Genomic DNA, 26388 nt, shown 5'->3' with positions numbered 1-26388 from the left:
GTGACACCAAGGGTCATTTGTTTATTCAACACGTGTGTCAAGCACTTCACTAGCCACTGGGGATTCAACAATGAGCAAGCCACGCCAGGCACTTGCTTGCTGTCATGGAGCTGACATTCTAGTGTTGGAGAAGATTATATACAAGGAGATAGATAAAGGAACCAACATCAGGTAGTGATGTGTTTCAGAGAAAACAGAACAAGGTAATCTGGCGTAATGACTGCTGGGAGAGTTGGCAACACCAAATGGTCTGCCATCCAGGAAGGTCAGTTACAAGAGTGGGATAACTGAGCTGGTACCTGAAGGATGAGAGGAAAACAGCCACGAAAAGATCAGAGAAAAGAATGTTCCAGACACAGGGAACAGCAGGAATTGCTGGTTCCATTCCCATTCATGACAATTTCATCCAAACATGACCACCAACACTAAACCATGACAAATGTATAGATATATGTTCCTGGTGAGAAGAGTCCAAGCTCCATTCAGGCAGGAACTTTCATCTAGAATGTTCACTGATGGATATCAAGTAATTAAGTATTCAATAAAATACATGAAGGAAATCCAATTAGGTAGGTTAGTGGGAGGCCAGAATACTCCTGTAAAAATACTTCAAGAATATTTCTATGGGCCAGTAGCCTCACGTTCCTATGTCAACATATTGGGTGCCTAATTGTTGGAGAAATGGTATAGTTTAGATTTTCTGGAAAAAACCACTGGCTTCTTTAATGGTTTCATATAAACGATAATAGTAGCACCCTATAGTAAAGGACCTTGGTAACTTGAATAGCAATGAAAGAATTAATACGAGAGAAGGTAGTTGAGTCTGGATGAAGAAATTTCATGTCATCAGTTGTCTAGAGGAACAAAATAGGCTTGCCAGAGTTACCTGAAGGGACGTTGTCTTTAAAAGTAGCTCAATTTATGTTTAAATAAATGGGCCATCCTGTGGGATGCTAATATTCTTCCTATGCACAAATCCACTAGGTTATGTATCGTGTAAGTTAGAGATTTCTTTCTAGACAATAAGCTATCCAGAAATTTAATGCAGAGGCCAAAACCTCATATTTTATGCATTGACTCTACAGTATGACTTGGAACACAAGCAAATTCCTAGTTCCTCCAGAAATTACCTTCATCTCGGTTCCTAAGATTTAATCTTGCTGCATGGATAAGATGGAATATTCCCTCATCAAATAACCATCATCTTTCACCACAATGTTGATGGACCGCTATATGAATAAGGTGGTACATAATAAGGAGAATCACACTAAAATTAATTCACTATTATCCAACCTTGGGTTCAACACTTTTTTGAAGACTATCCTCCCTATGTATTAATGAAGAGAATTCAGATTTAACCAAAAACTTTGTGGTCATCCTTTCTTGAAAACTAGTAAAAATTATACTATTCACATTTTCAAACCTAGTTTTATTGTATAAAGCTCACACTGGCAGAAATTTTTCACAAAATCTTTTTTGCAAACCATCAATGTCCAAGTCACTGTGCTAGGGGTACTGAGGGAACATAATAATAAATAAGATGTGATTTCTGCCTCTCCTTGACCATCCAAGTTTGCATTCTAGTTACCAGCTTGGGGCCAAAGTAAAATATGAAGCCATTTTAGATGTTTTATTTTAAAGATTTTTTTTCCTTTTTCTCCCCAAAGCACCCCAGTACATAGCTGTGCATTTTTAGTTGTGGGTCCTTCTAGTTGTGGCATGTGGGACACTGCCTCAGCATGGCCTAATGAGCAGTGCCATGACCACACCCAGGATTCAAACCAATGAAACCCTGGGCTGCCGAAACGGAGTGCATGAACTTAACCACTCGGCCACGGGGCCAGACCTTTAGATGTTTTATTTTGACAATCATCTTAATTTGGCTATTTTTGTGTGTGTGTACAAGAAGCATGTGCTTCTACTAATTTTTTTTACACTTTTAGTATCTTTTATTAGCATATTGTGTGTATAAGATAAGCAACTCCTTCATCCCATCCCCAATATCCCCTCATTCCTGACTCCGTTCTCCATCCTGAACATTCTCCCATCCATCACTTAAAGTCCCTAGCACCTTACTCATTCATCAAATATTTGGTGGATTAATGCATTAATTAACAAAAAGAATGAGGTATTGGATTAGGGTACATAATCATGCTTAATACTCATGTATAAGTTTTAAACCAACAAAGCCATGGGCTCAAATCTGTGTTTTACAAAGATATGGTGATACTAGGAAGGGTGGATTATAAAGGGTAGAGTGAGGGGCTGGCAGGTGGCCAAGTGGTTAAGTTTATGCTCTCTGCTTCAGCAGCCCAGGGTTTGCAGGTTCAGATCCTGAGCACGGACCTACACACCGCTTATCAAGCCATGCTGTGGCAGCATCCCACATTGAAGAACTAGAAGGACTTACAACTAGGATATACAACTATGTACTGGGGCTTCAGGGAGGAAAAACAACAGAGGAATACTGGCAACAGATGTTAGCTCAGGACCAATCTTCCTCACCAAAACAATAGCATAACTTTGGGGAAAAAAGGAAGGGTAGAGTGAGCAGACGAAATTCCCTTACACGGCAAAAGTTAAAAGATGGTGAGGGGCTGAGAAGACGTCATGGCAATGAGGTGATGGAAGGCAGTGGAAGAAATTAAGAAATGGGATAAGAGGGGTACAGGAAGCTCAGGATCAGGAGAAGCCTGGTCCCCATAAACAAGGGACATAGGAGAAAATTCTCCTTTGATTATGAAAAGAATTCCCACAATGGCAAAAATGCTTTTATGCACAAATATTCAAAGACAGCATTAAAATGTACGTAGCAAGCCAGACTCTCTCCCCAGGGCTATAGGGAAGGGCTCCTCAGGGCCTAGTGTCCCACTTTGCTTTGGAAATGTGGAGACTAGGGGTACGACCCCAGACCCGCAGTGCTGACTGCAAACTGGCTCTCTGGTGCAGACCGCCTGCCTCGCACTTTGCTCTACTATGGGCAGCTGCCATGGAATGCATCCCTCTGACCTTTGCCTGTGTTTATTTCTATTAGAGGAAATGAGTGTATTTTTCTGACAATTTTTAAGCTGAGGAGGAAACCTACCAGTCTCTGGATAATAAGGAGGTGAGACAAAGCCATGACAAGCGGGAGTGTCTTCACGGCACGTGTGCGGCGGGTTAAGTCAGAGGTCACGCCACAGCTCTCCTTTTGTTGAAGCAAAGTTCCTATATTAATGCATTATTATTACCAAGGTTTTAGGGTTTATTAGAGTTTTGAGATGAAATTCTGGCAGGAAATTTAGGCATACTTGATTCGGTTCTCTCTCTGCACAGATTATTGGGAACATTTAACACGAGAATTGTTTCCCATTTCTTATCCAGGTCTTCGGAGGCAAAAGTTACCTGTATTGGAGTGTGTGCCATTCATCAAACATGTGTTACAGTGACTGGTCACTGACTCTGACTTCAAAATGGGGATGGTTTTGGAAAGAGTGAGTAAGCCAGTAGGCTACACATCAGTTAAAAAGTTACTGGCTAATTACAGACTTGTGGCTTCAAGTGTGTTGCATAACTTCTTCACTTGCCCTCTTACTCATAAAAGGATCTTCGTTCATAGTGCAGTGGGTACAAGGAGGGACCAAGAAAAGAGCTGGCAGAGCACTTTCGGGGCGTACAGTGTGCCCTACTTTGTCTTTATTTAATAAAGCAAGAACCGACTGTAGCAAAGAGGAAAAATTAACTAGGACAACCAGGAAGGAAAGTACAAATAAACCAGCTGTGATATCAGAAGATATTACCAAGAAAACGTCCAAGAGGACAGATACACACACACACACACACATTTGTTCTCTTTTTTTGTATTCACTTAACATTAAGTTTTTCGCCTTCTACTACGTGGCTACGAGCTCTTTGGAGGTAAGGGTTGGATCCTTCATCCTTGGATTCCCGAGGCTCAGCATTCTGTATGACATGGTAGGTCCCTATAGTTCAGTGTTGAATTAGGAAAAAACCAATCAGATTGATTTAGATCATGTTAAAGTATAAATGACAGATAATAGTAGTAGAAGTATTTACATTTTTAAAGAAGATCCTGATTTATTCCCAAAGTTGTTTGTGACAGAGTCAAGGGAACAGTTTCAGGTGTGGGGTACGTACCACGGAGCAGAGGCACCAGGCTGGCCCCTGAAGTTGTGAGAGTGTGTAAACAGCCAGCTGTGCTTCTACGGACGGTTCTCACCCACTCTGTCTGTCTTCCAAACTTCTGTTCATAACCTTGCTTTTCCCAATCTTAGCCCACTTATATTCTATATGCTTTTTAAAATTGCACACATATTGTGTGATTTAAATTACATAAGTAGAGCTAAATGCGATGAGGTATTCAGCCATGTATTCACTAAACGTCTAAGAAGTGGCAGTCATTGTACTTGATGCTCTGGCATAAAAATGAATAAAACAAGCAGGGGAAGGTGCAGGAGGACCGGGAGCTTCCTGGAGGGGAGGCTGTGCGTGCTGACTGTAGGCAGTTTCTGGTTCATGGTAGGCACTTAAGAAATAGTGTTTAAGAGAGAGAAGGAAGAAGAGGTCGGAGGAAGGAGGAATAGAAAAAGAAGGAAGGAAAGAGAGAGGAGGGAAGAAGGGGTAGAGAGAGAGCATGCTTAGGATGAAGACATGGGCACCCTGAGGTTGTAGACCAAATGAGAACCATTTGCTACAATGAAAACACCAGATAGCAGCAGATGCCACAATAGGCACTAACTGTGACCTGATGCTGATAAAGAGACAGCACAGGGGCCGCTCGAGCAAGAACAATTTTAATTACAAGGAAACACTGAGTATTCTTCTGGGAGGCACTTTTGCTGTGGGACTTCCCCCCAGTGAACTCTGCTCGAGTGAGAAAGCACAAATGTCAGGCATCTGTGAACTGTACTTGCCTTCTGGGTGTTCACTTCCCTCTTGACGAAAATCCTCTCTCACTGGGTGAAACGTGCATTCCTGCTTATCCAGTGGCTTGCCAAAATTCTCCATATCTACATATTATTACCCTTGCTACAAGATTCTTGATAAGGATTTTATGCTATAAAGATACTATCATTCCTTATAATTTTGTCATTATTTTAACATTTTTATTCATTGAATACCAACGTATTTGTGATATTTCACGGTTGCCTTATGAATGGTTTTATGGAATAACAAGATCCATGAGCTCTAGAGTTAAGACATGTTGAAATTCTGTCTCCACTATTCACTAGCTTGTGACATTTGGCAATCTGGGACGTCAAGTACTTCGCATGTTGACTAGCATACAGTACCTCACTCAACATGTGGCAATGGGTAACAGTATTAGTAACAATAATAATAATGATGATAATGATAATAATGGTAATAATATAGTCCCAGAAGACAAACTGCACACAGAGATGGAGTCCCGGGCTGGGAAGAATTGGAAAATTTTATCTAACGCCTCACTCACAGTCATCTTTGGTTTTAGAACTCTCAACAAGTTGAGCTTCTTCCAGCAATGATTCTGGAGTGAAAGTTTAGTCTTGAGACCATAGAAATTCATAAAATTTAAAATGAGTTTTCTTGATCTCCACAGTTCAGAACAAGAAATTTTTTTCTCAGGAAATGATATCATGTTAATACTCTCTTCCTTTTGCTCTGGAAAATTTGCGTTCCCAAATGGGAATATTTTTAATGTTTTAAAAATATCAATATATGCTTGATAGAAAACTTCAAGCAATATAAATACAGAGGAGAAAATAATGGTTCCACTGTGTAGATCATCACTTTTAATGATTCAGTGAATATCCCTTCAGTCTTTTATCTATGCATATGCATCTCATAGAATATGAATACGAATTTTTATTGAAGACGTTGGATAATATGTCAAGACTTGGTACATACATACTCTTCCATAACTTTCAGATTCACTCAGTAATATACCATGGTCATCTCTTCATGTCAATGAATATAAATACATCTAATATTTTTAAGTTGCTGCCGAGTATTCCATTTATATATGTGCCATATTTTAACCAATACCTCCTCGTTTCATTGTTAAAACAAAAATTTTGGTAGACATTCTTGTACATAGGTATCTGTTTATTTGTGTTAATGTTTTTGTAGAATAAATGCCTAGAGGTAGAGTTGAAAGCCACTGAGGACACCCCTTTTAAGTGCTGATCACATTGCTGAATGCTCTTCAAAGAGGTGATGCTTTTTAAACCCCCACCAACGGTGAGCGCGATTTACCTATTTCCTCTCAGCGGAACTCACTTAAAATGGGGCTTTCTTTCAATGAGGCTTGTCATTTGAAATAGTCGCCATGGGCACCAGGGAAGTAGAGAATAGAACACGAGCTTGAGTACCAGAACCCAGAGCCAGAACCCTTCACAGGGCCTGGTTCACGGCAGTCAATAGTCACTCCATACATTTTTGGCGACAGACTGAGTATCTGGCTGTCTAACTAAGATCATCAAGGGCCTGGCGTAGGAGAGGCAAATGAATCGAATGAAGAAATAGGTAACATTATGTACAAATACTAGTGTTCATGGTCTTCTGCTAAAAAGAAAGGAGGGGGGGGCGGTGAGTGGAGAGCTTGGAGCAACTTCACTTGAGAAGGTTTAGAGGAGATAGTTGGACCTTTCCAAATTCCAGTCAGAGAGGGGGGAGTGTCCATCCTTCGATCGTGTGTTTTCATCTGCTTTCCAAATAATGAGGCAAGGAAAATTACAGTGACTACGCTTTTATCATAACTACTCTCTCAAGACCAATCAAGACCTTACAAAGTATGGTTTTCCCCTTTGTGCCTTCTGGGTGGTTGAGAATTTGCACTTATAGTTCCCAATGGAGGTGGTTTTCTTCATTAGCGAGTATAGGAAACAGGTTTGAAATATCGTTTTTCTGAGATAAAAATACTTACTGTGATTCTAACTCTCTTAGACCGCTAATTCTCTTAAGTATATAAACATTCCAATATGTGCCTTACGTGCATTAAAGACTGTAGCGCATGAATGTCTTTATCAGTCAGGGAACTAGGTAGCCTTATCAAATTAAGTGCAAATCTACAATAAATATATGATAATAATCAAAGGTGCATTTAAATACTGCAGAAGTTCCTTTAACGTGGAAAAAGACATAGAGAAAAATCTAGCATTAAAATCTGATTTAAAATCCAGGAAGCCGTGGATTGTGTTTCCTAACATTATGATTTCCGTGCCTAAGGCTACACCACTGGGACCATTTGCCCTTTTCATAACCCTCCCATAGTTGCATACACCACGAAGCTGCCTCCCGAGACTTAGGATTATACAGAGCAAGGATTCTACCAAGAATAATTGTTTTCCCTACATACTCAGTCATTCTTCAAAGGCATATTGATGAACACAAATGCTGAAAAGCTCCTTTGAACATCTCTTTTAAAAATTGCTACCAGTGTCGGATGTTGGTAAATGAAAATCTCCAGGAAGCAGCAGTTTCATCCAACACAAATAAAGTCAACCCCTTGATTATTTCTGAGCGGATTAGCCGTTATGTGCATGTGTGAAGAACCATGAATTACTTTGACATGAGCTGATATTTTTTCAAGGATTTACTTTATCTCCTTTTTTCCCTGAAGAAATCATTTAGTTTTGGGGTAAAAATTTTGTAGAGGGTGGGAATTCATTTCTGCATTGAAGCTCTGTGCTTTCTCAAACAATCGTTGAAGTTTATATATTTTTTACACATATTGCTGCTCCGAAATAGTCCCTGGAATATACGTATGTTCCTTAGAATCTTCCTAATTATTTATTTCTTAAAGCCTCAAAGAAAAGAGTTCTGACTTAGGCAAAACATCTAATGTGAAATACCTTTTTTTCCTTGCTTTGCCGTAATATGTCTGAGTTTTATAAAATGCATTTCTTTTTCTCAAATGAGGGAATCAGCATCCTTTCAAAAATTCTAGCAGGTAAGACTATGCGCTTAAGCGTTCTCAGGGATGCCAAAGTGGAATTTCCCTTCATCCAAGTTTCTCCAGGGTTTTGCTTCCCAATTGCCCTAGAACTTGGAAGCAGCTATTCCACTCTTGCTCTTTCCCCTGGTTATCTTGCCAAATTCTGCAAATGTTGTTCTTGCTTCCTCCCAAATCACACCCAGGGACATTGTCCTCACTTCTTTCTAGATGGCCTTTTTCCCCTTATCCTTTGACATACTTCTGAGTTCCTTTAGCACTACAGAACATGCACTATTTTAAATCAAGTCAATGACACATTCTCAGTTCCCATATCCATGCTTTTTAAAAAAAATTCTGATACATGTATTGTCTTTATTCAAAAACAGCACTCTATTCAAACTCGTAGAATAGTAGTCCAGAGTGAAACTCAACTATGTCATAGGTGCAAGAATATCTGGAACAGAAAACCTTAGTGAACAGATCTTCTTAAAAGTACATTATTCCTTTTAATTGTTGGATACTTACCTAATAACATGATTTGGAAACGCAAATGAAAAAAATCTAAGCATGTAGAAGAAGACATATGGTAATTTTACAGTGTCTACTTTTTGATGTTTTTAGGTTAATTTTTCCAAAAATGTCCTTTCATTCTTCATGGGATATAAGATATACTATTCTCAAAAAATTTACTGTTCTTATTTCACTTAGCATAATACCCCCAGGCCCATCCATGTTGTTGCAAATGGCAAGATTTCATTCTTTTTTATGGTTGAGTAGTCTCCTATTGTGTGTGTGTATGTGTATGTGTGTGTGTGTGTATCACACCTTCTTTATCCATTCATCCATCGATGGACACAGGTTGTTTCCATATCTTGGTATTGTAAATAATGCTGCAGTGAACAGAGGTTTGCATATATCTTTTTGAATTAATGTTTTCATGTTCTTCAGATATTTACCCAGAAGTGGAATTGCTGGATCTTACAGTATTTTTAATTTTTTGAGGAAACTCCATACTGTTTTCCATAGTGGCTGCACCAATTTACTGTTCTTAATTGTTACTCTCATTTCCTTCAATTACTACAATTTTACAATAATACCAAGAAAATAATTAGAAAAATCATAGAATTATGCTGCTGTTACTGACCTCTAATGAATTCCCTTTATTTTAGGGATGAAGAAATAGGTCCCCAATAGGTTACATGGCTTTCCAAAGTCACACAGATACCGACTCAACCAGTGTCAAAATAGAGTTCACTTTGTTTTATATGTACACTCTCTTCTATGTTGAAATATTATTTTCCCAATGCTATTCTATTTTCCCTAAATTACAGCCAACGTATACTATGTTAGAAGTTGTAATATTCACCATCTCTATTGGACACATGTAGGCATCTTCTTAGATTTTTTTGATGGTGTTCTCTCTTGGATCCTCTGCCCCAGCTTCCACAGCAACTAAGGCAGTAAATCATAAGTAATATTGCATTCCTAGAAGGATTGTGGCTATTAGTGTCAGCATCAAAGACTTTAAGAATGCAGGGATGGGGGTCCCCATCATATTCCTGTTCAGTTTACCGGCCTGTGTAGCCTCTGCAAAAACTAGGTGGATCGTGGCAGGAGATGATGGATGACCACCAGCTGAACCAGATGACATCTCTAAACACAGGTGACATGCCGGGTGTGGTATTCTTACCGCAGCAGACGAGCACATTCTGAGATCTGGGTGAGCGGGCGCTGTCAGGTGGGGCTCCCAGGCAGGGGACAGGATCTCAATGACAGGGCACCACTTGAGACTCAACCAGGAGGCTGACCAACAATAACAAGGACCAACCACAGGGGTAAGACAGTGATTTCACCACTGGAACTAGGCTACAAGGTAGGCCCTGGGGCCCAGAAACGAGAAGGAAGCCCAATTACCAGAATCAAGACGCTCATGCTCTGGAGCCTGGGCTGCAAGCTGGGAGGGCGTGACGATGCTGTCTCCAAGTGAGGACCCCTGTGTTCCTGGGGACAGCAAAGCTGAGACTCCAGGAAAGGACGAAGTGGCCTCAACCACAGGAAAGGGCATGATGACTGACGAGAGCCTAAACAGGTCATCATAGATACACACCGTTCCTACCCTCCCTCCCCCTACTGGGCTTTTAAAGTCGGTTTTTCTGTGTATTTCTTCACATGTTTGTTCACATACGTTCTTTATTTTAATGTCCACATTCCAGCTTTCCTTTTGAGGCTCACAGTTGAAGAAGCAATTTTCAGAGAATAAAAGACACTTCCAGCACCTCCTTTTTGCTCTCTCCACGAATAGAAAATCTGTACAGAACACTTGCAGATTGCTTTGTAATTAGCGACAGCCGTAACTTTGTAATTAGCAACTTTTTTGAAAAGTTAGCCCATTTATTCACTCATTATTAAACATCAATGATGGGGCCAGCCAGTGGCATAGTGGTTAAGTTTGCACACTGCTCTCTGGTGGCCCTGGGTTTGCAGGTTCAGATCCCAGGTGCAGATCTACACACCACTCATCAAGCCATGCTGTGGCAGCCTCCCACATACAAAATGGAGGAAGCTTGGCACAGATGTCAGCTCAGGGACAATCTTCCTCACCAAAAAAAAAAAAAAAAAAATCAATGATTTATTCATTCAACAAATATTTACTAAGTACTTACTGAATGCACAGAGTCTACTTCCAAGTCAGTCAGATCTGTGTTCTACATCAGCTTGCTGTTTTCTATTGATAGTGCCTATTCCTTATAGTGTCAAAAGGATTACGTGAGATAATTCATATAAAGCATAAAGCACAGAACCTTGCAATAGTAGTTAGCTAATATATAATAGCTACTACTATTACTTTTATTATTATTAACGATAACATTAAAACTAGGTGGCAGTCCATAGGGGAAACTAGACTTTGAAATAAATCAATGTAATATAGAGTAATAGGTCTAATGGTACGAGCACCATGGGGATGTGTAAAGTTCAGAGAAAATAATCACAGAAGCCTTGACAGGATGAATCATGTTTTAGCTTAAGGTTGAAAGTTGGAGAGTCCACCAAACAGTCACGGAAAGGATGTTGCAAGCAGAGGCGTTTCTTCGTGCCGTGTGATCCAGGATGGAAGGCAAGACTGGAAACGTACAAAGGGGCTACGTGACAAATAGCATCAGATCCTTTGCAGAGGAGGCAGGATTCGATATGGGTCAATTATTGAGAAGATTTTCAAACTCTGAAGATTTGAAGCTGTTTAAGCCGTGGGGAAACACTTTTCACCTTTTATAAAAATCATTCTAGCAGCAGCTGGAGCTGGGATTAAGTGACTGGAGAAAGGGAGGTAGGCAGCCAGGGAGACCCTGAAGGCCAGAAGGCCAGTGAGGAGCTGTGAAAACAGATGAGGAGCAAGGGGGTGGGCATCTGTCTGGCTCTGTGTTTTTTACCTGGGACTCGCCCAGCCTAATCCTGAGCAAAATACACCAGGAATCCCAGCCGTGTCCCGGACAGTCATCCTGTCCACCTTCTTGCGCTCTCTCTGGCACTGGTGTCATCCAGATGCAGGTTGATGCGGCTTTTGGAAGACCTTTGGAACTGAACCTGGTCAGGCAACTGCTGAGCCTCTCAAAGGTGTCGCAGTCTTTGCCCTTCTGCTCCCTTTTTGCTAAACCCTGAACAGAGAAGTGTTTCTTAGAGTGACTTACACTGGCCACCTGTTTCAGGGGCTTGTTAAAAATGCCCGTTCCTAAAAATCCCTCAGCATTGGACATCAAATCTGCACTTTTTACAATCTCCCCAGGGCAGACTGACTTTGAGAACCCCTGCAAGAGACCACTAGGCAAGTGGTTCTTTTTTTTTTTTCTTTTTTTTGAGGAAGATTAGCCCTGAGGTAACTGCTGCCAATCCTTCTCTTTTCGCTGAGGAAGACTGGCCCTGAGCTAACATCCGTGCCCATCTTCCTCTACTTTATATGTGGGACGCCTACCACAGCATGGCTTGCCAAGCGGTGCCATGTCTGCACCTGGGATCTGAACTGATGAACCCTGGGCCGCCGAAGCAGAACATGCAAACTTAACCGCTGCGCCACTGGGCCGGCCCTGGCAAGCGGTTCTTAAACTTAACTAATCATCTAACTAGCTTGGGGAACTTTTGAAAAACAGCCTTTGAGGCCCCATCCCTGCAGAGGTCTGAAGGCCAAGCATCCAGTGGGGAGTCCTGACCCAGCAAGAGCTCCCCTTGGGGTTGGACACCAGTCAGATTTAGAAACCATTGCCTAATATCTCCTTCCTGGTAAATTGCCCTTCTGCTGCTTGAAGAAACGAAATAATTAGTCGCAAACCTTTCCTGGTGTAATTACAAAGGGATGGCTGAGTTGCTATTTTATTGAAATGAATTACCGCAGAAAGATTTTGAAAAATGAAGAGGCTAAGATGAAAGAGGAAGGTCTTTCTCCCAACTTGTGGCTATTAAAAGCTGGCCTTGAGAAGCGATAGCTACAGATGAGCACAGCACTTCTTGACTGATGCGTTACAAGGTGTCCATTATGCAGAAAACCACCGATGCTTGACAAAGAATTTTCTTTCATCTAATCACTTGCGTCAGAGGCCTTTTCCAGCTCCTCTCTCATTTGCCCCAGAATCCAGGGGAACTCCCTTTAACCATGTAACGCCTGTGCTTCCAGTTCCAAAAGCAAGGATCATCATTTTTCCACTTGCTTGTCTGGCAGCGTGGGTGAAGTTTATGGGACCTAAAAAGGATCTAATCCGATAATGGTCCTGTTTGGGGAGGGAGAAGAGGGGGAGAGAGTAAGAACTTTGGAGAAATTTAATAACAATTCATCGTTATAAATCAAAAACAACAACAACGGGAAAACGGCTTCCTGGGTCTTGTCCACCACATCAGAATCCAAGTCTAGTGACCGCAGTAGAGCTAGTAACTTAAATGAGATTAAGGAGTCGAAGGGGAAAGAAAGTTCTACAGAAAGAGAATGTTACGCCATTGGTTATCTCTTAAAGTGGATCTGGTTCCACTGTTTATTTTTCCCTCGTTTGTTTATCATTCTCCTCGGGTTTGCCTATGATAGCTCTTTGCTCCATGAGAAACTCTGTTGAATACATTGGAGGGAAACTTGACTGGTTTCTAAATGATGAAAAGGTGCTCTTGGAAAACTTTTCAAGGGAGTAACGGTAGTAGCTCAAACTTTTTGCTATAATTTACTATGGTTGAGCAAGTAGGCAGGCTTCCTGCAAGAGACCTTTCAAGAACTTGCGAGTACAGAAGAGGGCGAGCTTTTGCTTGAGGTAAAAACGCGAGCCTTCTCATAATTCCGATTATTTAAACATTCATAAAGAGAATGGCCCAAGAACACGTGAATGATCCTTTCTACATCCTGGGAGACCAGGAAGGGAATTTATTTTTAAGCACAGACCTGCCAGTACTAGTGCTGCTCAACCATTTGGCCTGGAAATTCCAGAAAAATATTCAAAAGAAAAAATCTCACTGCAATCTATAAGTATTTAGTCGATAATTATTAGGGAAGGACCAATGCATCCTCCGAGACAAGAAAGACTTGCTGAGAAAGTGTCACTTGAACTGAGTATTACAGGATATTACAAGTTTGCCAGATAGTGGAGGAGATAAGGACATTTTAGGAGTGTGACCAGGCAGACACATGCGGTGATTAAGACCAAAAAAAGCACATGATTTAGTGCCAAAAGTGTGTGGGAGAGTGAAGATGAGTGCCTAAGCTGTCCGGTCGGGCAATCTGAAGGGGTGAGTCTGAAGCTGTAGGTCACGTGAAGGCGTTTGTCAGCAACAGGCCAGTCATCAAGTGTTTCCAGTAGGGGTGTTTGTTGTGAAATCAGATTCAAGTTTTAACAAGGAAATGCTAGCCGCAGAGTGGCTGAGTTTAAGGAGTGACCGGCAATTGTGACTAGGAGACCGATTAGAAGGCTAATGCAATTAATGCTAATGAAAGAAGAATGAAGAGAGGGTGAATTAGGATGGGGATAAAGGGGATGCTAGAAGTTAAAGCAATTTGACTAGGACCGATGGAGAGGTTTTCTGGAACGGTAGTCCTATGGTTTTTCCTACTCCATTCTCTTTACTGCTGATCGTCATTTGCTATCATTTGCTTTCTTTGAAAATATGTATCCTCTTCTCTCCTGCTCCCACATGGGCGACAGCAGTCTCCTTTCTCTGAAATACCATTTCAGTCAGCACCTCCTGACTTGCATTATTTGTAAACTTGTTTGATAGGATTCCTTCCCTGCTTTGAATCTAGCTGAAAAGGTAGCTATCACTCTGCTTAGGATCCAAAAAAAAGCACATTCAGTGGAACCAAACATACTATACTCTCCCCATCCACCACCACCACCACGACTTCAGCCCTGATGACATAAACTGCGAAACGCAAGAAACATCAAAAAGAACGTTTACTTCCCCAAAAGAACCTGATCCCAAACAAGATTTACCAGAAGCTCTATATTTCCTTCCTCAGGCCCCTACTTTGGGCTTTTCTAAACTGTCCCAAAGTGTTATGCTTCCCAAGTAGAAGACACACAAGTCCCCACACCTCTTCAGCCTACTGAGCAAGAGAAAAAATAAGGAGGAAAAGGAACAAAACCTTTATAATTCCTTTCAACCCTCTCATTAATTGTTCCACGTTTTAGCGTTGGAGGAGGGGACGGTCAGGATGTTGCTTTTTGTCGCCCCACTCTCTAACCAATGTCAGGGAGCACAAGATGAGAGGGATGGGGAAAGTGGGGTGGATATAACTCATCTACGGGACTTTTGTTTTCTCAAGAGCAGGGCTGAGGATCTTACTTCCCTGTAACTTCTACTTACAGTAGAAGTTGGCTTCCTTATAATAGGTACGTAATAGTAATTAAATAGAGCGTATTGAATTGAATCATTATACTTTTTAAAAAATTTGTATTGTCTCTAAGTCTTTATGGTTTTAGAGAATTTCCACACAGTCTCCCTCTGTTCTTTCCGTAATGTTGAAATATAATCAGTGGAAGTCCCCACTATGTAATATAATTATATAATAATCTAAAATGTGGGTGAAAATACTTAAGTTAGCATCAATAAGCAGCAGGTGGAAAACCAGGACTCAGACTCAGGGTTTTTGACTCGGTATTCTGCTCTCTCAAGCATTCCTGGATCTTTCACGGGACCCTTGTCGTGAGAGTTGTATCTGAGGAGCCTGGACTCAGATATGTGCAGCTATTTTCAAATTCCTGGGCAGTGATGGTAGACCTCCATTTCCTGGCTATGAAGGAATTTTCGAAAACTAGGAAAATGGGTAAAGAATACTAGTGATGAGATAAACTAAATATTTGTCCAACTACCCAGAACTGATGAAAATTTGTCGGGATTAGTCTTAAGATAAGAATATGGCATAGGATGTTCTCTGATTACCTATTATATCAAAGCACCATCTCCCAAATGAGGTTCCCACATTCCGAGGGTCTTATAAAGATGGAAATCTCAAGCCCCACTCCCACCTACTGAGTCAAACTCCCTAGGATTTGACATGTTTAAAAATCTCTTTAGGTGATTCTTATGCAGTCAAGTTTGAAAAAAATCACTGGACTAAGGATTTGGTCACCTCATTTAATCTCTCCAGATATTTTGTCCTCAATTGTTCTATCTGCAAAATGGGATAATAAGACCTTATCTTCCCAGAGCTAGGAGGTTAGATCTAATTATCTCTTCCAGTCCGCCATGGTTGAAAAACTTGATATTCAATTATTTATTTTTCTCTTCAATCATCATTGATGATTAGAGCCTACTTCCCTCTCCTAACACCACCACCTTCCCCCAAATTCCCTTCCCCAATCCCTTCTCTCATTTACAATTCAACTCCTCTGTGAAACTGCTCCCTATGGCACACACCCAGACACACCCAGAACTTACCCCCATCTCCTCTCTGAACTCAAAACATTTAAGGTCCCAGCACTGATTTGGCCCAACGCAGCCACCGCTTTGTGGTGACGACCTCTCTTAAGTCTCTTTTGTAACTCCCTCTTGAGGACAGCGACTGTCCTGTTGATGACATTGATGTTGATCAATACCATGTCCACTATCATCTCAAAACAGATTTACAATCACTTTTTTATACATGTTCTATCATCTTGAAGTAAATCCTCCAAAAAGCCTGCTATGCACAGCCTTCGAACTTAGTCTCTAATAGATTTGAACTCATTTCGCTTCCTCAACTAAAGGCAGTTAACTCTCCAGTGTCTAGATCGCTAACTCTTCAAATCAGAAAGAATATAAAGTATTTCCTAAAAACAAGGAGATTTTAATTAAATTACAAAAAAATGCTAAGTTGAATAACCAGTTTGTGGCTTTCGAGGGAAATAAACACTCTTGAAAGATAATGAGGAGCATGAAAAAAGAGACGTGACCATCAGTCAGCCCTTCCCAAAAATGGACGGGAAAGCAGTTAGTTGTATTTTTGATGTTGAACTTCCCCCTAGAATCATAACTCTATTTAAATCAACGCTATCTACTAAATTATATCTGAAGCCCCTAGTCAAGAGTCCTCTTAATATAGGATTGCAAAAAACAATTAGTCCCTACTTTTAAAGTTGGTACAAGGCAATGCTTAAACATTATCTAATTGTCAGCTTTCAGGCAGCTGGTGCTTTTTTTTTTCTTTCAATTATCTATTTTATTCTTTTATTTTAAACTCAAACTTTGGAACTTTGTGGCATTTTGGTTTGAGATTGGAAAGAGAAAATTAATCTCCTGAACAGGCAATTGTATAGAGCAATTCACTGGAGATTAGTGATGTCAAGAGGAAGCCCAGATTTGAGGACCAGCATTTTCAGAATGATCCCTGGTGTCTCTCCAGCAGTTCTCTACTCCACATTCAAGGTAAACAAGTGTGGTAGGCGGAAAGGAATCTCATAAATCTCCCGAAAAGATCATTGCTTTTCAGTGATCCACCGTTAACTTTACCCTTTTCTATGATCGCTTCAATGTCTGAATATTAATGAAATTTGCAACTGCAAATAATTCTTTGATCCCATAATAAGTTCTCTTGACCCTCTGCCTGATATTCTTTCAGTATTCTAGAGTGTCCTCTGCAGGAAAGGGTGGGGACTAGGGAAAAAATAGGGAGCTAAGAAAGCAAGCGACATGAGAAATATGCCATTGGCCATTATTTAGCAAATAAATAGAAAACAATCAAAAGTTTACATTTGGCAGCATTGTTCTTCTAGAGAGTTTACTAGAATTCACCATCCTAAAAAAGTGTTGGAACCAAAAGGTTAGTGATGGGTGAATCCACCAAGCAATAGCAAATATATTCAAGGCAATGGGTCAATGCAGGGCAGCATGCTGACCTTCATGGGCCCTTGCACTTTTTGCCATCATGGGTCCCTCCCATCATAATAATATCAATATTAAAAATTATTTTTATATAACTTTAAATATTTAAATGTTTCATTATTTTTAGGCAAAATTTAATCAATTTTTATAGGCCCTAAAAATGTTTTTTTTTTTTTCTGATGGAGAAAAAAATTAAAACATTTTGTATGACCCTACAAGTTCCTTTTTTTCTTATGATTTTAACAAAATTAAAAGATCTTAGTGGATTTCTCAAAGTATTTTAGGCCATGTGCTCTGTGCTACTGTGCCTAACAGATTAGTTGGCCTCGAGTCAGGGAAGTAAAGACGATGGTTGGTTTGAGATGAAATGGGTCTTTTCCATTCTGAAGCTTCCTTTGTCGGATTTCACCTGGTGCTGTAGCCGTCTCCATGGTAGATGCTCAGTAGCGTAGCTTACTCAAGAGAAGTCTGAGATCAAACCTTCTCTGCACACCTGCTTCTCTTACAGGGTAAATCCTTCTAACTAGTAGAAAGTCTCAGATCCATTTGGTGATTTTAAGTAATTGCCTGGACCAGAAAATTGCCTTTATGGCACTAGACTGAAGTTGTTTTCCAAGTTCTCTGACTCAATTAGCTTGCATGATGTTCTTGTGATATATGACCAGCAATTATATTTCTCACAAGTCTTAGAGACCTGTTAAAATTTTCAAGGATTGAAATTAATTAGTTGAATTTAGTGACTAAACTAAGAATTGATGATAATGATGATAATGGCAATGATGATAACTATGATAATTACGTTTTCTTATACATGTTTATTTATTCAAGAAAGGAATACTAATATGTGAATTTTAATTCAGTTTCTTCCCCAGAGTCTATATACTTAATTGGCTCTACTAGTTACTTAACAGTGCTATTCCTGTCCCCAAAAGAGTGAAAAACAATAAAAATATTACATTTTTTTCCAAAATACATTGATTTAATGATAATGAAATTGACCTCAAAATTAAATTACAATGGCAGAAGAATATGATGTATGGTAAAGAGCACTGGGAATCAAGAAGTTTTAGCCTTACTTCTGCCCTTTACACTGTGAGAATTTGGGAAATTGAGATGCCTTCTCTGGATTAAAGAAATTGAGAAAGACTAGAGAATTCCCGAGGCCTCTTCCAATGTTAAAACTCCGTGAAAGCAATAAAAAGCTTATAATCTCTAGTTAATAAAAATATTTATTTCAACATTGTGATTCTGCATATCTATCTGGATTGCAAACTCTTTTGAAAACGCAGATTATTAGGCCCCAAACCGAGCTCTCACCCACTGCAGAAGTTCTGATTTTTAACAGGCACCCCAGAGTTTGGAAATACTAATCTAGGTAATAGAAGATTTATAACTATTTCCGTTTTGCAAGAGTTCTAGCTTATCTGAGTCCTAAATAATAAAGATCTACATTGAAAGAATTAATCATATTAAGAAGTCAGGAGGAAAGCAAGGTGCCTAACTATGGTAACTATTACAAAGGACTAACGAAGTGGATTAAGTGCAACAATAAAGTCATAGTATACGGACAGAAGACTGCTCTCAGGAAATAAGACACAAATGCTAATGATAATTGTAGATCAATACAGTAAAAAATAGGAACATTTCTGAAAAATTATTAAAATCTTTCTTATGTCAAAATTAACCACTAATAGTGTAAGATTAATTTTGAGACAGGAACGATTTAAATTGCTTTAAATGGTTTGAGTCTGGAATATCCAACTATCTATTCCCTTGTCTTGTGTTTTCTTTAGTTTTGAGAGGCAATATTTTTGGAATTCCACCTTCTGAAAAAAATTATAGCTAATACTTATATAGCACTTACTATGTACTGGGCGTGCCATGTTGTAAGAGCTTTACATAAAATAAATAACTTAATCTGCACGACGAATCTGTGATTGGGACACAGTCATTATCCCATTTTTACACTTGAAGAGATTAAGCGTTGAAATGTTTGATGACTTCATCAGGGTGAGGCAGGTGGCATGGCACTCCTTTGCTTACCTCTATCAAACGCTTTATTTCCATCTTGCTAACTTCAAAATATTATGCAGTGCCTTTTAAATGATTGGCTTCTGGTGAACCCACCCCCCACTCCCGCCAACACCACATGCCAGGCATTGAGAAAGAGGAGAACATGAGGAAAGGGATAAAAAAGATAAATTAGGATATATTCTCTGTGCTCATGTAGTGTACATTGTGCTCATCGGCTTACATTTGTTATAATTAATTGAAATGTTTTATACTTGCATTAACCCGTGCTTGGAAATATGTGTCTTGTGTGAACACTGTGAAAGAGTCACAGTATCTATGCTGAGTCTGTGTATCCTCAGACATGGAATGGGCAGGGTGTACTACTTTCAAACCCCCACGAGCTCAGCCAGGTATTTACGCAGGTGAGCAACCTGAAATCTTGACAGTTTTGGGGCAGGACAAAGAGGAGGGAGAGTGTAGATGGTGGGAGTTACATCAGTAGCCTGCAGCCCCAGACAACCCTGCTCCCTGTCTGACTCTTCTGCGTTCCATCCCCACAAGACCTTGCAAGCCTTGAACTTACCCAGTGTTCAGAGATAACTGGGTGCAATGAGGTCTTTTTCCCAGCAATACTTGGTTGTAAGAGGGGGTTCTTGAAGACGGAAAACTTTGAAGAGCCAAAGGGAATAAATGATGTCATTTGAGGACTCATGACAGGAGAAATCAATGAGGTAGAAAGGGAATGAGTAAAGGATTTCATGAGACCTCTCGAGTTATTCCCACTAGGCCTGGGCTACTCTTTCCTATATTCAAGAGTAATAGTTAATACTTGGATCTTACCATATCCACAATCAATCGTTTTAAGAATAACAAACCATAGAATTTTCATTTCTTAAACAACATATTTTTGTTCATTCATATATTTTCTCTTTTCTCTCTACTAATTAAGATCAGTATATATAAGATTTTATGGAACTCATGAAAAACTGAAAATGTGTCTAAACATAAGAAATTAATGACAGAGAGAGGCCAGTCACCACTACATCCATATTAGAATAGTTAAATTAAAAAGATTGACCATACCAAGTGTTGACAAAGATGTGAAGAAATCGAAACTCGTACACAGCTACTTGGAATGTTAAATAGTACATCCATCTTGGAAAACAGTTTGACAGTTGTTTTTTTAAAGCTAAGCATACATTTGCAATACAATCCAGCCATTCCACACCTAGGTATTTACTCAAGAGAAATGAAACTATCCATGAAAAGTCTATGGCCAAGTGTTTATAGCAGATTTATTTGTGATAACCAAAACTCAAAAGAACCCCACAGTACATCAATAAATGAATGAATGAATAAATTGTGGTATATTCATACAATGAAATATGACACAGTAATAAAAAGATGAACATGATACACATAATTACGATCAGTGAAAGAGACCAGAAGAAAAAGAGTAAATAGTGCACAATTCCACTTACATAAAATTCTAGACAATAAAAGCTAACTTAGAGTGATGGAAAGCAAATCAGTGGTTACCTTCAGATGGTAGAGTGGAGAGAGGAAAGGATGGACGGAGGAGAGATTTCTAAGCAGAATGAGGGAACTTTGGGGAGTAACGGATATGCTCATCTGGAACGGGATGATGGTTTCACAGGTGTATGCATAAGTCAGAACGTATCAAATTGTACGACTTAATATGTGCAGTTATTCTATGTCAATTATATCTCAATAAAGCTATTATTTAAAAAAATACTAGTCAATTTAAAATTTGAACCAGGAAAAATACTGGACAATAAACATCCAAAAAAGACAAGAGATGGAGAAATGGAAAATTTAGCATTTATTGTATCAAAGTCTGTCAGATAGGTCCTTCTGTAATAAATGACAGTCACAGGAGGTGGAAGAGAAGTAGTCTAGGGCACATTTTTTAAGAAGTGTTCAAAGGATGATTTGCTTGTACAGTTAGAGAGAAACGGTGAGAGAAATTCAACGTCCCTGCAATCTTGTAAGCCCCTTCCAGAAAAGAACATAAATCTAAAAGATTGGGAGGTTGGAAAGACGGGCAGGTTAAAAAAAAGACATACAGTAAAAGGAAATTGATCACATATCAAGGCTACATTAGGGGAAAAAAATGAGATTGCTTGAGTGACCCTTTATGCTGTACACAGCACCACCTTGAGGAAAACAAGAGGAAATACTTTTTTTTTTTTTTTTTTGGTGTGTGCAAGCTGTTTATTTTTTTTTTTTATTAATGTTATGATAGATTACAACCTTGTGAGATTTCAGTTGTACATTATTGTTAGTCATGTTGTGGGTACACCTCTTCCCCCTTTGTGCAAGAGGAAATACTATTTTGTGTGTAACACGGCCCAATTCATGCATTGCTTTACTCCATTCAGCATTTACTTAGCACTTCTAGGTACACCCAGCACTGCTCTGCATGGGAGACAGCAATCAACCAAAACTCACAACAACAAGAATCCTTGCCCGTTTAGAGCTTGCTTATCAAGAAAAGCAGCTTTGTTTTTAAATAATTTATGGTGGTTGTAAATTTACTTTACAAACTTTTTAAAAAACAGAAGAATCTAGAGGAAGCTTTTATGTTGAAAATGAACATAAAAGACCATTGTGAATGTTCCTTTTTAAATGTGTTTTCACAGACAGATTTGCATAAATCAGAGGGTTTTTTTGGTATCACTCCACAGTCAATTCTAAGATTGTTAAAACAAAATAAAAACAAGACAGTCGATGCAGAAGTGTTCTGCTTTATTCCCTTTCCAGGACTGAGGCAAACATCCGCCTCCCCACCCCCCACCCCCCGAGCTGCCAGGAGTATAGCTGTGACCTCATCCTGGAATGATTGTACCCCTCTCTCAAACACTCTTTGAATTGTACCTGCACCTTCCTCCTGGAACATATTTAAACTTTGGCGAGGGCGCTCTCTTTAGCCAAAAGCAGTTTCCATCTTCATTTCTCTCCATGCTTCAGCCTGGATAGATTCTATTGCTGTGTCTTCAAGTTCACCAAGCTTTCCTTCTGCAGTTTCTAAGCTATTCTTAATTCTACCCAGTAAATATTCATTTCAGATATTGTACTTTTCATTTTCTAGAAGTTTTATCTTCCATTTATCTCCTCATTATGCTCAAGGTTTTTATTAAATCCTTGAGCATTTCAGCCTCTTTGTATGTTTTAAAGTGTTCTTAAAATCTGTGTCTGCTAATTCCGTCATCTCTGTCATTTCTGGGTCTGTTTCGGTTGAAAGATTTATTTTCCTGATTATAGATCCCATTTTCTCCTCCTTTTTCTTGTCATGTTTAATAATTTTTGATCGGATGCATGGACACTGTGAATGTAACATTGTTGAGTGCCTAAATTTCGTTTTCCTTTAAAGAGTTTTGGTCTTTGTTCTTACAAGAGTTTAAGTTACTGGCAGATTGGCTTAATCCTCTCAAGGCTTATTTTTAAGCTTTGTTAAGGTGGACCTTAACACCCTCACCTTTACTCTCAGGATAGTTTAACCCTGAGGTCTCTTCTGCATGCCCTGGTGGAGTACTGAGGATCTCCACTCAGGCTGGCCAGAGCTCAAACAACTCCTTGCCCCATATGAGCTCCGTGAGTTGTTCAGTGTTGAGCCCTCTGGTCGTCCTTTCCCTGGCCTCTGAAGTTTTATTCTGTGTATGTGCAGCTAAGAATTTTGCCGAGACTAAAGGAGATCCTTAATACAGATTTCTAGAGCTCCTTTTTTCTGTAGATCCTTCTTCTGCCCCATGTCTTCCGGCTGCCTCAAATTCCTTACCTTCCAATCTCTGTCTTCTCAACTCAGTGGGGCCACTGTGCTCTTCTTATGATCCCTGTCCCTGATGCCCACTGGGGAAGTGTCCCCAGGACAATGGTAGGGGCTTGTCTCAAGTGTTTCTCATCTCTAAGGCATCATGGTCCAGTATTTCCTGTTCTCCAATATCTGAAAATAGACCCTTCATACATTTTGTCCAATATTCCAGCCATTTATGGTGTGAGGGTAAGTCTAATTCTTGTCACTACACCATGGCTAGAAGCAAAGTTCCAAAATTCCTTTTTTTCTCATCTGTACATGCAGTATAGTGTGAATACAAGCTCATTTCAACAATGCGTACTCTCCATTTTTATAACATTGTTCTTTAAGAAAATGTATTTGAGATCCTAATGTGAGAGAGCGTATAGCTTTTCCCCTTTGCTAGTCCTTAAATAGTGAGAATGGAGGTGGGTGCTGGGAACAGAGAATTGGGAAGAAATGTTGATTCCACTCAGTACGGCAACATGCTAACTCTCTTTACTTCTATATTTGCATAGGAAATGGTAACCCTCTAGGAAACAAACAAACCAAAAATGAAGGGGAGTATTGCAAGGGAAGAAAGGAGCTAAAATCTAGATTCAAAATCATGCTGACCTGAGCCGTTCTACTTCAGCCAAGTGTTTGCAAGTTGGGGGCCTCCCAGGACTTTACTGTTTTGAAATACATTTTAGATTATCCTCAAGGGAACTAGCAAAATAAAGATTGCCAAACACAAGAGGTTACATCTTGTATGCAAGAGCTCCTATGTTCCACATTTGACAAACTTGTGCTTGGTATTCAAAGGTCACCACAAACACCACCACCAAAAACCAAACAGCAAATCTCAATAGTTTATTATAGGTGTTGAAATAATATTTATAGAATTCTTGATATCAAATGCATCTCCCATCCCTTCTCTAGCCTTCAATATCTTTTAAAGTAAAGAGTAACACATAAACAGAAATACTCCTGCTTTAGCCCTAATCCCAACAGTACTGCTGAAAACCTTGGTTCTGTTTCAAAGCCCTGTATCCAGCTACAGTGTTCCTTAGTGATTGATGGAGAGCGAAGTCTTTCTAATGAGGTAGTCTTGGATCCTGGATTCACCATTTGCATCTTCATAACCTGGGCGGAAGTGATTCAACTTCTCTAAGGCGTAAGTGTAAAGTTTAGATGTAATGTCACTTAACGACATGCATCCTTCTAAGGTCTGAGACCAAAAAGTTCTAAATCACCCTTAACTCTCTCCTTTCAAATTCAATCCGTCGGTAAATTCTGTTAACTCTAACTTAGAAATCTATCCCAAATCCTACGATTTCCTGCCCTCCCCGTTGCAAGTGACCATGATTGTGTGCCTGAAATATTGTTGGAATTTTCTAATTGATCTGCTTCTATGCCTAGCTCATTCCCGAACTGTTTCATATTTTACTCAAATGGCATATCGTTTGTTCCTATCGGCACGAGCCCAGCGATGTTTCTTCAGACTGCCAGCCGCAGGAGTTTCCAGGGGCTGCAGCTGATTTGAGTTCACAGTTTCCAACCTTCTCAGAACCAGCCTCATGGCACCGCATCCAGGATGTGTGCACCAGTCGTGCGAAGCCTCCTGCACAGAGATCTGAGCCCCAGCCCCACAGGGTTTCTCATAAAGGTGGCTCTCAGCAGACGGGGAGTGAAATTAAGCTGTCCTAGTCTGGTGCCCTCCCTGAACATGGGAGAGCAAATGCAATCCTTCACGGGATTCTGGGACTTCCCGCGCAGGCAGAGGAGTCCTGCATGCATGTGTTTCACTCACTAGTGCTCTACATACTACTTATTGGGCAAAAGGGTCCATTGATTGAAAAAAAATATTTGAAAACTGCTGGTCAACAGAATTAAGTCAGAAAGTTTTGGAGCATATACAAAGAAGTGCTCATACCACAAAATGAAGAGGGCACATTCTTTGCCGTAAGCCTTAAATGAGTCTTTGCGTCAGCAAAACACTCCTGTTTGCAGCTGGAGCTGGTCTAGATTCAGTATATTTGTTCAATTAAATGTCATATCTCATCAGAGATTCCGGTCAAAGTCGGTCTATAATAGTGACTTAAGTTTTCCGTTGATTTTGTCTACAGGACTCCATGTCGTCCACAGCAACTGCTAAGCCCAAATCCATACGACACCCCAGTGGTCAGCCAGAACCAGGACGACCGCCTGCAGGACCTTGTCACCGACCTCAGTTCTCTGGTCTCTTTAAACGAGAAATCCCCATTTAGGACCCTCAGAGCCGCATCGATGCTAAAAGCATGTTTCCAGGACATCTCCACGCTGTGTCAGTAGGAAAATTCTCCAGATTCACAACATGTAACCATACTCGCAACTTACTCTTAAACATGATTCTCATCTATAAATGCTAAGCTGAAACTTACTGGACCTTCAGTTTCTCCAAGTTCACTTCCTCTGGTCTCAGATTCTTAGATCTTATTCCTTTTGTTTAGTGTCCTGAGCAAGAACTTCCTGATGAATCTGCCTTATAAGGGGCATGGATTCTTCACGGTTTGGCTGTTTTCTGCTTCTTAAATCTTCAGCTTCAAAAGATCATCTTTCTCATCAGTTTAGGCTGGCAGAGTTCGGGTCGGGCAGGTTTCTCCAGCTTTACAAGTTCAGGTCAATGGTTTTAACCATGCATTTATTTATCATACTTATTATTACATAGAAAGACTCTGAAAGACTCTCTCAGAATTTGTATCTTGACTTCAGGGGAGGCGTTCCAGCACCATGGTTGAAGAACGTGGACCTGGAATCGCAGAGAGCTCGTTTCGAACTTTGGCCCGAGTATTGATCAGCTGAGGAAATTTAGGCAAAATATTTAACCTCTCTGAATCTTAGCTGATACCTTTGTAAATACATCATGGAAGTGAAGATGAGGTAGGCATGGAAAGTGCTAAACACAGTGGCTGGCACTTAATAACTACTCATAAAACAGTCTGCTATCATTCTTGTTATTTTATTTTTCACCTCAGATTATTGTTAACTGAATTATGCAAATACAACATTATTTCCCCAAATTTATTCACTGGATAGAAAATATTCCACGTCCGTCAATCACAGTGAGTGACTTTCTGTTTTAATAATTCTCAACTGGGTAAAGGGGGTGGGAAGAAGGTAGGCATCCTGCTTACTTCTTCTGAAAACCTTTGCTGCTGTTGTATATTCGGGTTTTTTTGTTTTTTTGTTTTTGGAGTACCCGAAAGTCTCCAGACTTCATCAGGTTGTTGACAAATAAAATCATATTGACATGGATATCCAAACGCCCTACTTGCACCTGCTCAGGCAGAACTCCAGTTCC

At 39.9% G+C, this 26388-nt stretch overlaps 1 long non-coding RNA gene across 1 annotated transcript; it reads left to right on the top strand.

The window, feature by feature from the left end:
- The first annotated feature begins 6349 nt into the window (after positions 1-6349).
- On the top strand, positions 6350-25467 carry LOC102148057 (uncharacterized). The gene is made up of 2 exons (XR_011421197.1): positions 6350-6504; positions 25175-25467. It is a non-coding gene; the product is annotated as an uncharacterized lncRNA (long non-coding RNA).
- Positions 25468-26388: the final 921 nt, after the last annotated feature.

This window comes from Equus caballus, chromosome 9 (assembly GCF_041296265.1).
Source record: "Equus caballus isolate H_3958 breed thoroughbred chromosome 9, TB-T2T, whole genome shotgun sequence".
In the NCBI taxonomy this organism is placed as follows: domain Eukaryota; kingdom Metazoa; phylum Chordata; class Mammalia; order Perissodactyla; family Equidae; genus Equus; species Equus caballus.
Note: the sequence above shows the minus strand (reverse complement) of the source record. Positions and strands in the feature narration are given on the sequence as shown.